Source organism: Aegilops tauschii, chromosome 1 (assembly GCF_002575655.3).
Source record: "Aegilops tauschii subsp. strangulata cultivar AL8/78 chromosome 1, Aet v6.0, whole genome shotgun sequence".
In the NCBI taxonomy this organism is placed as follows: Eukaryota; Viridiplantae; Streptophyta; class Magnoliopsida; order Poales; family Poaceae; genus Aegilops; species Aegilops tauschii.
In genome coordinates, this window is record NC_053035.3 from 477,418,531 (window position 1) to 477,429,819 (window position 11,289).

Genomic DNA, 11,289 nt, shown 5'->3' on the forward strand with positions numbered 1-11,289 from the left:
GCCTCGTGGCGGCGGAGTCTCATCCCGAAAGGTTTCTTATGATTTTTTTCTGGACGAAAGACTTCATATAGCAGAAGATGGCCACCGGAGGACCAACGGGGGGCCCACGAGGCAGGGGGCGCGCCCTGGGGGGTAGGGCGCGCCCCCACCCTCGTGGATAGGTGGTGGCCCCCTGACGTATTTCTTCCACTCAGTATTTTTTATTATTTCCAAAAATGACTTCCGTGGAGTTTCAGGACTTTTGGAGTTGTGCAGAATAGGTCTCTAATATTTGCTCCTTTTCCAGCCCAGAATTCTAGCTGCCGGCATTCTCCCTCCTTCTGTAAACCTTGTAAAATAAGAGAGAATAGGCATAAGTATTGTGACATAACGGGTAATAACAGTCCATAATGCAATAAATATCGATATAAAAGCATGATGCAAAATGGACGTATCAACTCCCCCAAGCTTAGACCTCGCTTGTCCTTAAGCGGAAGCCGATAACGATAAATATGTCCACATGTTTAGAGGTAGAGGTGTCGATAAAATAAAATACGGACATGAGGGCATCATGATTATTCTTATAATAGCAACATATATGGATATTGTCATATGATTTCTTATGCTAAAGTAATAACCTATTCACAATGTAAAGTATGAATCAGAAACTTTATTGAGAACTAACAAACTATAATCTCAGTCACTGAAGCAATTGCAATTTATCATAACGTCAGAAAGAGTCTATGTCGGAGCTTTCTAGCAAGTCCACGTACTCAACTATCATTTAGTATTTCATAATTGCTAACACTCACGCAATACTTGTGGTTACGGAGTCTTAATCGGACACAGAGAAAGATAGGGGCTTATAGTTTCGCCTCCCAACCTTTTACCTCAAGGGTAATGTCAACAATAATAACTCATGCTCCCCTACATCCAATTAGATATATATATCAGGATCTTTCCAACACACTGTGCTTGCCAAAGGATAAAATATAAAAAGGAAAGGTGAAGATCACCATGACTCTTGCATAAGGTAGAAGGTAATAATAAAAGATAGGCCCTTCGCAGAGGGAAGCAGAGGTTGCCATGCGCTTTCAAGGTTGGATGCACAAAATCTTAATGCGAAAGAACGTCACTTTATATTGCCACTTGTGATATGAACCTTTATTATGCAGTCCGTCGCTTTTATTTCTTCCACATCACAAGATCGTATAAAGCTTATTTCCTCCACACCAATCAATCATACATATTTAGAGAGCAATTTTTATTGCTTGCACCGATGACAACTTACTTTAAGGATCTTACTCAATCCATAGGTAGATATGGTGGACTCTCATGGCAAAAACTGGTTTAAGGGTTTTTGGAAGCACAAGTAGTATCTCTACTTGGTGCAAGAATTTGGCTAGCATGAGGGGGAAAGGCAAGCTCAACATGTTGGATGATCCATGACAACATACTTTATCTCAGATATAAGAAAACATAACCCATTACGTTGTCTTCCTTGTCCAACATCAACTCTTTAGCATGTCATATTTTAATGAGTGCTCCCAATCATAAAAGATGTCCATGATAGTATATTTATATGTGAAACCTCTCTTCCTTTATTACTTCCTATTAATTGCAACGATGACCAAAGCTATGTTTGTCAACTCTCAACAATTTTTAATCATCATACTCTTTCTATGTGAAGTCATTACTCTCAATAAGATCAATATGATCTCTTTATTCCCTTTTTATTGTTTTCTCTTTTCTTTTATTCACTCAAGATCATGGCAAAATAATCAAGCCCTTTACTCAACACTAATCTTTATTATATAGCTCACGGACTCGATTACATAGAGAGATCATGCCATAAACTTTATTCTACTAAATCAAGATACTACTAATAGGATCGAACTAAGAAAAATGGTAAAGAAAGGAGTGTGATGGTGATACGATACCGGGGCACCTCCCCCAAGCTTGGCAGTTGCCAAGGGGAGTGCCCATACCCAGGTGATTATATCTCCTTTGCTAGTGAAGAAGGTGGATGTGATGGTTTAGTTGATGGCGTAGGCTTCTCCTTCAATTTGCGCTTGAGGACAGAATTTTGATCCCTGAAGTCATCAATCTCCTGCTCCAGGATTAATATCTTTTTGCATAGTTCCTGCTTGTTTTCCTGCAAGAGACGAAAAGGGATAAACTCGATCTTAAGTTTCTTTGCCCTATCAGGGAGGCTTGACTTTTTGAACTCCACATGCATGTCCCCAGGTTGAGGTAATGGGACTTCATCTTCATCTGAGCTCGTCTCCTCCTTCCTCTTGGGTTCATAGTCCTCTTCTTCCTCCGTAGTCCAACCACAATGCTCCACATCTCCATAGACCTTAGGATCTGCAAGGTAATCAGCCACATAGCTTTCTCCTTCTGAATCCTGGGACGACATGTTGCCCTAATCTGCAGCAGGACACCTCGAAGCAAGAACAGAGGATAATTGCGTGATACGGGAGTCAGAACCTTCGGGAGATTATATAATGAATTTTTACCGACCAAAATACGTATCGTGCAAGAAAACGGAGTCCGGAGAGCACATGAGGTGCCCACGAGGTAGGGGGGCGCGCCCTGTAGGGTAGGGTGCGCCCTCCACCCTCGTGGAGGCCTTGTGTCCTTCCCGGACTGCCTCTTATTTTTCTATTTTTCTAAATATTCCAAAACGGAGAAATATTGCCTTAAAAACTGTTTTGGAGTCGGTTTACTTACCGTACCACATACCTATTCCTTTTCGGAGTCTGAAATGTTCCGGAAAGTGTCCCTTATGTATTCCTCCGGGGTTACGGTTTCAATAACATTGGTTTCAACATTTATAGGATTACCTGAGATATAATGTTTAATTCTTTGACCGTTCACCACCTTCGGATTTGTGCCTTCGAAGTTGTTGATTTTTATGGCACCGGAACGATAGACCTCCTCGATAACGTAGGGGCCTTCCCATTTAGAGAGAAGTTTTCCTGCAAAAAATCTTAAACGAGAGTTGTATAGCAATACATAATCACCTACATTAAACTCACGCTTTTGTATTCTTTTGTCATGCCATCTTTTAACTTTTTCTTTAAACAACTTGGCATTTTCATAAGCTTGGGTTCTCCATTCATCAAGGGAGCTAATTTCAAATAACCTCTTCTCACCGGCAAGTTTGAAATCATAGTTGAGCTCTTTAATAGCCCAATAAGCCTTATGTTCTAGTTCGAGAGGTAAGTGACATGCTTTTCCATAAACCATTTTATATGGAGACATACCCATAGGATTTTTATATGCAGTTCTATAGGCCCATAATGCATCATCAAGTTTCTTGGACCAATTCTTTCTGGATCTATTAACAGTCTTTTGCAAAATTAATTTGAGCTCTCTATTACTCAATTCTACTTGACCACTAGACTGTGGGTGATAAGGAGATGCAATTCTATGATTAACGTCATACTTAGCAAGCATTTTACGGAAAGCACCATGAATAAAATGTGAACCACCATCATTCATTAAATATCTAGGGACTCCAAACCTCGGAAAAATAACTTCCTTAAGCATCTTAATCGAAGTGTTATGATCAGCACTACTAGTTGGAATAGCTTCTACCCACTTAGTAACGTAATCAACAACAACTAAAATATGTGTATATCCATTAGAGGCAGGAAAAGGCCCCATATAATCAAAGCCCCAAACATCAAATGGTTCAATAACAAGTGAATAATTCATAGGCATTTCTTGACGTCTACTAATATTACCAATTCTTTGACATTCATCACAAGATAAGAAAAACTTACGGGCATCCTTGAAGAGAGTAGGCCAATAAAAACCGGATTGCAATACCTTATGTGCAGTTCTCTCTCCAGCGTGGTGTCCTCCATAAGCTTCGGAGTGACACTTGCGTAGGATCTGTTCCTGTTCATTCTTAGGTACACAACGTCTAATAACACCATCTACTCCTTCTTTATAAAGATGTGGGTCATCCCAAAAGTAATGTCTCAAATCATAGAATAACTTTTTCTTTTGCTGATATGTGAAACTAGGTGGTATAAATTTAGCAACAATATAATTAGCATAATCAGCATACCATGGAGCAGTACGAGAAGCATTTATGACATTTAATTGCTCATCAAGAAAGCTATCATCAATAGGTAGTGGGTCATCAAGAACATTTTCTAGCCTAGACAAGTTGTCTGCAACGGGGTTCTCAACTCCCTTTCTATCAACAATATGCAAATCAAATTCTTGTAGCAAGAGAACCATCTAATAAGTCTAGGTTTAGCATCTTTCTTTTCCATAAGATATTTAATAGCAGCATGATCCGTGTGAATAGTTACTTTAGAATCAACAATATAAGGTCTGAACTTATCACAAGCAAATACGACTGCTAAGAATTCTTTTTCAGTAGTAGCATAATTTATCTGAGCATTATCTAGAGTTTTACTAGCATATTGAATAACATTTAATTTCTTATCAACTCTTTGCCCTAGAACAGCACCTACAACATAATCACTAGCATCACACATAATTTCAAAGGGTAAATTCCAATCAGGTGGCTGAACAATAGGTGCAGAGATCAATGCTTTCTTAAGTATTTCAAATGCTTCTACACAATCATCATCAAAGACAAATGGTATATATTTTTGTAATAAATTAGTCAGAGGCCGAGAGATTTTTGAGAAGTCCTTAATGAACCTCCTATAAAATCCGGCGTGACCAAGGAAACTTCTTATACCTTTGATGTCCTTGGGACATGACATCTTTTCAATAGCATCAACCTTGGCTTTATCAACTTCAATACCTCTTTCAGAAACTTTATGCCCCAAGACAACACCTTCATTAAGCATAAAGTGGCACTTTTCCCAATTCAAGACAAGATTAGTTTCTTCACATCTCTGCAAAACTCGATCAAGGTTGCTCAAGCAATCATCAAAAGAGGATCCATAGACGGAAAAGTCATCCATGAAAACCTCACAAATCTTTTCACAAAAGTCAGAGAATATAGCCATCATGCATCTTTGAAAGGTAGCAGGTGCATTACATAAACCAAAAGGCATACGTCTATAAGCAAAAGTACCAAAAGGGCAAGTAAAAGTAGTCTTTGATTGATCATTGGCTGACACAGGTATTTGAGAGAAACCAGAATAACCATCTAGAAAGCAAAAATGTGTATGTTTAGATAATCTTTCTAGCATTTGATCGATAAAAGGTAAGGGGTAATGATCTTTTTTAGTGGCCTTATTTAATTTACGGAAATCAATTACCATCCTATAACCTGTAATAATTCTTTTTTTAACCACTGAAACAGTAGGAGAGGCTCCTACTGCTAATTAAATAAAAGAATCAGCAACTGTACATGAGTGTTATGTTACAAATCCATCCCACTTTGTGGGTGGAAGGGAGGGGGGTGGAGCTACACTTAGATCTTTATTACAAGGTTTGCAAAAAGGAAAGTAAGAAGGGTTTATTCTTATCTCCCACCCTATAGGTAAGGAGAGCTAGGTCTTCTTTCAATCTAGAGAGCCAGGAGCTTGTGGATGGGGTTATGCCTCGAAAGTGTTTATTGTTCCTTTCTTTCCAAATGCTCCAAGCAGATTGAAGGAGAATCTCCACAAATCAGGGTCCGTTCCAAGAAGTTTTAGCAGATTCCACCCAGTCCAACCTATTGCCTTGAGTGGTCCCTTGCATTCCAATTTTGGCCCAACAATGCAAGCTAAAGGGACATTCAAAGAATAGGTGCTCCACTATTTCATCATTGCATGTAGGGCAAAGCAGGCAGCCGAAAGTGTTACCAATGTTATAATGTCTGTGTTTTAACATGTTTCTGGTGTTCAGCCTGTCCGAAAGTAGGAGCCACCCAAAAATTTTGAGTTTCATCGTGGTTTTTGACTTCCATAGCCACGAAAATGCAGGGTGAGCTTGGATGTCTCTGAAGTAGAAATCATAAAATTTGTTGGCCATGTAGAAGTTGGAACCCCAGGTGTAGATCCATTCATCATGTATTAGTTGATCTTCGAGCTGAATGTCTGAGGTCAAGTGTTGTAAGTCTCTGGTTTCGGCGTGTGCCTGCTCAGATAGAGGCAGGTGAAACGTTTCTTGCAAACTGGTGGTTCCCAGAAACGCAGCAACAGAGATGTCTTCATCCTTTGCAAAAGAGAAGGCGCGTGGGTGGGTTTCAACCAGGATTTGACCCATCCACATATCTTTCCAGAAGAGCGTGGTTGCACCATTATTCACATTCACCTGGGTGATTCCTCTATACATAGGCATTAACTTTGAAACATCCCGCCACCAGAAGGAACCACAAAGATCGGTTGCATGGGGTATCCGGGAGGTGTAATAAGAGTTCCAAATCAGCTCCACCCAGGGTAGATCGCAATGATTGTAAAAGTTATGAAGGAACTTGAGTAGAAGGGCCTCATTCTGGATTTTAAGATTTAGAACCCCAAGACCACCACATCTTTTTGGCTTGCAGACCATATCCCATGCAGCTAGGGAAGTGCATTTGTCGCCTTGATCCGTTTTCTTTGTCCACAGACATTTTCTTCTTATCTTGTCCAAAAGTTCAACAATTCCAGCTGGAAGCTTGAGTGTGCACATAGCGAAAATGAGCAGGGAGGTAATAACTGAGTTGAGCAGGGATAGCTTGCCACTGTAGGATATCATATTCAGTGTGGCAAATAACCTCCTTTCCAGCCGACAAACCAGAGGCATGAGATCGTGCATGGAAGGTTTAGTAGTCCCCATGGGGAGGCCGAGGTACGTAAATGGCATCTTTCCCACCACACATCCAAAAATATGCGCCAGGTTGTTGTAAAGCGTTTCATCACAGTTGATCGGGACAAGTGTGGATTTTTGGAAGTTTATTTTTAAGCCAATAGAAGTGGCATAGTCGGTCAGAATGCCTTTGATGATTGTAGCCTGAGTGGGACAAGCCGGCATTGCAAGGATCGTGTCGTCCGCATATTGAATAACAGGGTGTTCAGTTTGGGTAGTGCATGGGAAGGGTAACTTGATGAGGTCTCGAGCAAATGCATCATTAATTGCAGCTTGTAGCAGATCCACGGCTAGGACAAAAATGAGGGGGGACAAAGGGTCACCTTGGCGAACACCACATTTGCAATGAAACTGTCTCCCGGGTACGCCATTAAGTAAGACAGCTAACTTTCCCGAGGCAAAGATGCACTTAATCCATCCAAGCCACTTTTCATTAAATCCCATGTGGCGCATGATCTCAATCATGGCATCATGATCAATGGTGTCGAAGGCCTTAGCAAAATCCAGTTTAAGTAGTATGATCTCTTTCTTGGAGGCTTGGCACTGATAGATGTATTCGAAGGCCCAGGCTAGACAGTCTTGGATCATGCGCCCCTTGAGGAAACCGTATTGATTGCGGTGCACAATTTTGAGGACGATTCGTTGCAGTCGGTTAGCCAGTAGTTTAGTTATTACCTTAAGACAGCAATTAAGTAGAGTGATCGGTCTGTATTCATTAATTGTTGAAGGCGCATTAACTTTTGGAATGAGAGTGATTAGGCCTTCATTGATGCTCTCTAGGTTCAGATTACCCTCAAAGAACTGGTTGCAAAGCTTGTAAAAGTCCTCCTTGATCACCTCCCAGCAAGTTTTAAGGAATATACCTGTAAATCCATCAGGGCCCGGAGCCCGATCGGCCGGCATCGTTTTGATCACATGGTCTATCTCTGCCACTGTGAAAGGTATAGTGAGTTCATCAAGGCCATCAATTTTTTTGATGAGTCTGGGCAAGTCAAACTTCATGTCATGCTTGGTTTTAGTGCCAAGTCGATCCTTGAAGGTCTGAAAGATGATGGCCTCTTTGCTTGCGTGGTCCTCCGCACAAAAACCAGAATCAGTGGTGAGGGAGGGTATGTTGTTTCTGCGATATCTCTCTGAAGCCATTGCTTGAATTTTTTTTTGAATTTTCATCACCAAACTGGACCCACCGAATTGTGCAACGCTTCTTCCAGTATTGCCGTTGATATGAGAGAAGCCTGAGTAAATGTTTCTTGAGAATTGCCCTGAAATTGGCTTCTGGTGTTCTGAGATGTCTCCTGTTTTCCAAGTCATCAATTTCAAGCAGAGCCTTATTAGTGTTCTCAATAGCGATTGATAACTTAGAGATGTTCTTGCTCCAGCTTTTGAGGTCGTGTCTTAGGTGTTTAAGCTTTTTGCACAGATTTGACGCCATATTTGTAGAGTGCACAGGTTTGGCCCAGGCCCTCTTGACAATATCTAGAAACCCCGGGTGATGGATCCAATAAGATTCAAATCTGAACAACTTGGAGCGTGGGATCTTCGTTTCAATAGTGATGACATAAGGAATATGATCAGAGACCGGCCTACCGAGGGGTTTAACAATAGTGTTGGGATATGAGGTGGTCCAATGATTACTAGTGAAGAACCAATCAATTTGCTCGAGGAGGGGATCAGTTTGCATGTTGCTCCAAGTGTAGGCCCTGCCTTTGATTGGCAATTCAATTAAAGCCTGTGATCTGATGAAATCATTGAAAGTTATCATGTTGCTAAAATGACCACCTGGTTTGTTACGATTCTCGGGCCCTCTAATGAAATTGAAATCTCCACACAGGAGCCAGTCTTCATGAGTTGGTATATCGAGTGAAAATAGCCATGCAATGAAGTTATTTATTGGGTCCCCTTGACAAGGCCCGTAAACATTCACTAGGGTCCAGGACTGAGCTGACTGGGTGGAGTGAAAGCGAGTAACGAGCCCAAAATCTTCAGAGGCCACGGTAGTAGCTGTGAAAACAGCACTGTTCCAAATTGTGGCAATTCCCCCCGAAGCCCCTCTTGAGGGGATAAAATCATACTTATCAAATCGTCGTGGGCAACAGGACTTAATAAAAGCATTATCAAAAGAAGATTTTTCGTTTCCTGCAAGCAGATAACCGCACAACCACTAGAGTTGATAGCATTAGAAAGCGCTAGCTGTTTGGCTTCAGAGTTTAGCCCGCGTACATTCCAACACAGAACGTTCCAACTAACCAAAAGAGGCATAAAAAGTATAAAGAGATAAATTAGGCAGCATCAGAAGATGGCCCTGCATCCTTGCTAGCCAGGAGTTCCTCCTCCGCGAGTTCAGCAGCAGGGATTCCGCACATGACATGGCCAACATGCTGAATGACTGGAATTGGGGTTGGAGGAGGCAGTGCGGCATCATCAGCGACTTCAGTTATAGTAACAGCAGCTGCAGCAGATGGAATGACCCTTGGCTTCACCTTGGAGGCTCTGATCTTAGTATCTAAAATCGGTGGCACTTTAAAGCCATCATACTTTTTTTTGCGGGCACTCCTACGAAGATTGACCGGACATTCAGGCACTGGAGCTTTACCATGACGACTGATAAGAGAGGGCTCGTGTGCAGGCAGGCCAGCAGAGGTAGCAGGCACAGTGGGGCCTGGAAGCTGCAACATGGAATTGTCAGAAGGAGTGGCATGTTCCGAGAGCAGCAAAGGAGAAGCGATAGTCAGTGCAGAGCCACTTTGAACCTTGCCAGACTCAGCCTCATTGATTGGTTCAGGCAGATCGAAGACCGTAGCCGTGGTCATCTGTTCAATAATGGTAGTAGCAGAGTTATGCAGCGTGACAGTTTGTGTAGCTTCAGTAATAGAGAAAGTCCCCTCTTCCTCAGTAATGGCAACAAGAAACTCCACTCTTTCATCTCTAAGACCAAAACCTGTGCTCCATGGGCCATAAGCAGCAATAATGGGCATGATTGCAGACCTGAGGAAGGAGTTGAGCCTGACAATGGGGAAGCCTGTATGAATCAGCATGGAATTGACAATATCACCCTATGCAGTCATAGCAAACTGAAGACCAGCAGCAGACAGGGAGACGTGAATTTCCAGGGCAGCAGTAGGAGCCGGACTAGGGACAATACTGTTGTCAGGCATGGCAGAGCTTTCCCCAACTGTCAGAGCATGGAAGATGTTGCTGGGAACCAAGATATAACTGTCCGAAATTGTTTCACTGGAATCTGAACTGTCATATGCAGAGAAAGAGTCGTTCCAAGCAGTACCTGGACTATCCTGAAGATTGTTTGCAGGTAAAATCCCATCCTGAACCTGAAGGCCTTTCGCTGTCAGCCATGCTTGAAAGTTATACAGAGCAGGCGGTGGAGACGGTGGCCATGCACCCCAACCAGCAGGGAAGTGAACATCATGTCCTTGCGCATCATTGTGGTGCGGAGCAGCATCAGCTTGGTTTGGCGCAGCATTCTGAGCAAGCCAATTGTGCAGCTGTGCTTGGTACATCTGCTCCACAGTGAGGCCTTGTCCGAACAGCGGGTGGAGGATTCCATCAGCAGGAGGTGGATCCATGTCCGCTGGCGGCACATCCGGGATATGTGCGTTCCAATCACTGTTGCGCAAGATTGTGACACAGACCGTCCAGTAATGGCGCTCTCCACCTAGCTGATGCATAACGAAGCTTTTGGGGACCCGACGCAAACTAAGAACACGAGCTTTGATCAGAACAAACTTCCTGTCTCCTCTAGGATTATTCCAAGTTATAAGCTCACCAAAATTGTCCACAGACTTATGAATGTAATGAGACGTCTGATAATCATGCGGAAAACCAATATAAAGCAACCACACTTGAGGCCCGAAGCTAGTTTGGTGCATATTGATAGCAGCATCGTGAGGAATAAAAGAAACAATGGTGCCTTGGTTATCATCATCCTCATCTAGCTCAAATGTCGTGCCCATTACAACATCTCTCACAACCGAATCCACGAAACCAAAGATGCCAATCCCTAGTGGATAATCGTCAACTTCAGTGGGGAAAAAGTTGGACTCATGGAGCAAACCTTCGATGGTGTGGCGAAGCAGAGCTTTCTGATGGAAAGGGACGAAGCGGTTCACCTCTGCAATGGCCAAGAAGTCATGGCGGAGCGGCGGCACCGGACTAACCACCATCTCATCTCTGACCAGTCGATCTTCAGGCCCCGGCTCAATTGTCATGCCCTGCGGCAGGTACGGTATGACATTGACGGGGTAGTTCTCCATGGGAGAGCTCGGTGGAGGGGCGGGGGAAGGGACGGAGGGAATGACATGTGACAGAGAGGGAGGCGTATCGGCAGGGGAATTTTGCCTCTTGGGAACCCAAACGCGACGACCCTGCCTCCGCTTGACCCAACAAGATGTTGCTACGTGGCCAGGGTCACCACATGATCTGCATCGGACGGCATCGGTGCATTTACTGCCCGCCATGGGACCGGGGTGGGTGAGGGAAAGTGAGTCATTAAAATCACGCTGGTTGATTGGATGCCGCTGATCG

The 11,289-nt window shown here is 43.0% G+C and overlaps 1 pseudogene; it reads right to left on the reverse strand.

Moving 5' to 3' along the window:
- Positions 1-5,403: 5,403 nt before the first annotated feature.
- Positions 5,404-7,893, reverse strand: LOC141039151 (uncharacterized; annotated as a pseudogene).
- Between the last annotated feature and the right edge of the window lie 3,396 nt (positions 7,894-11,289).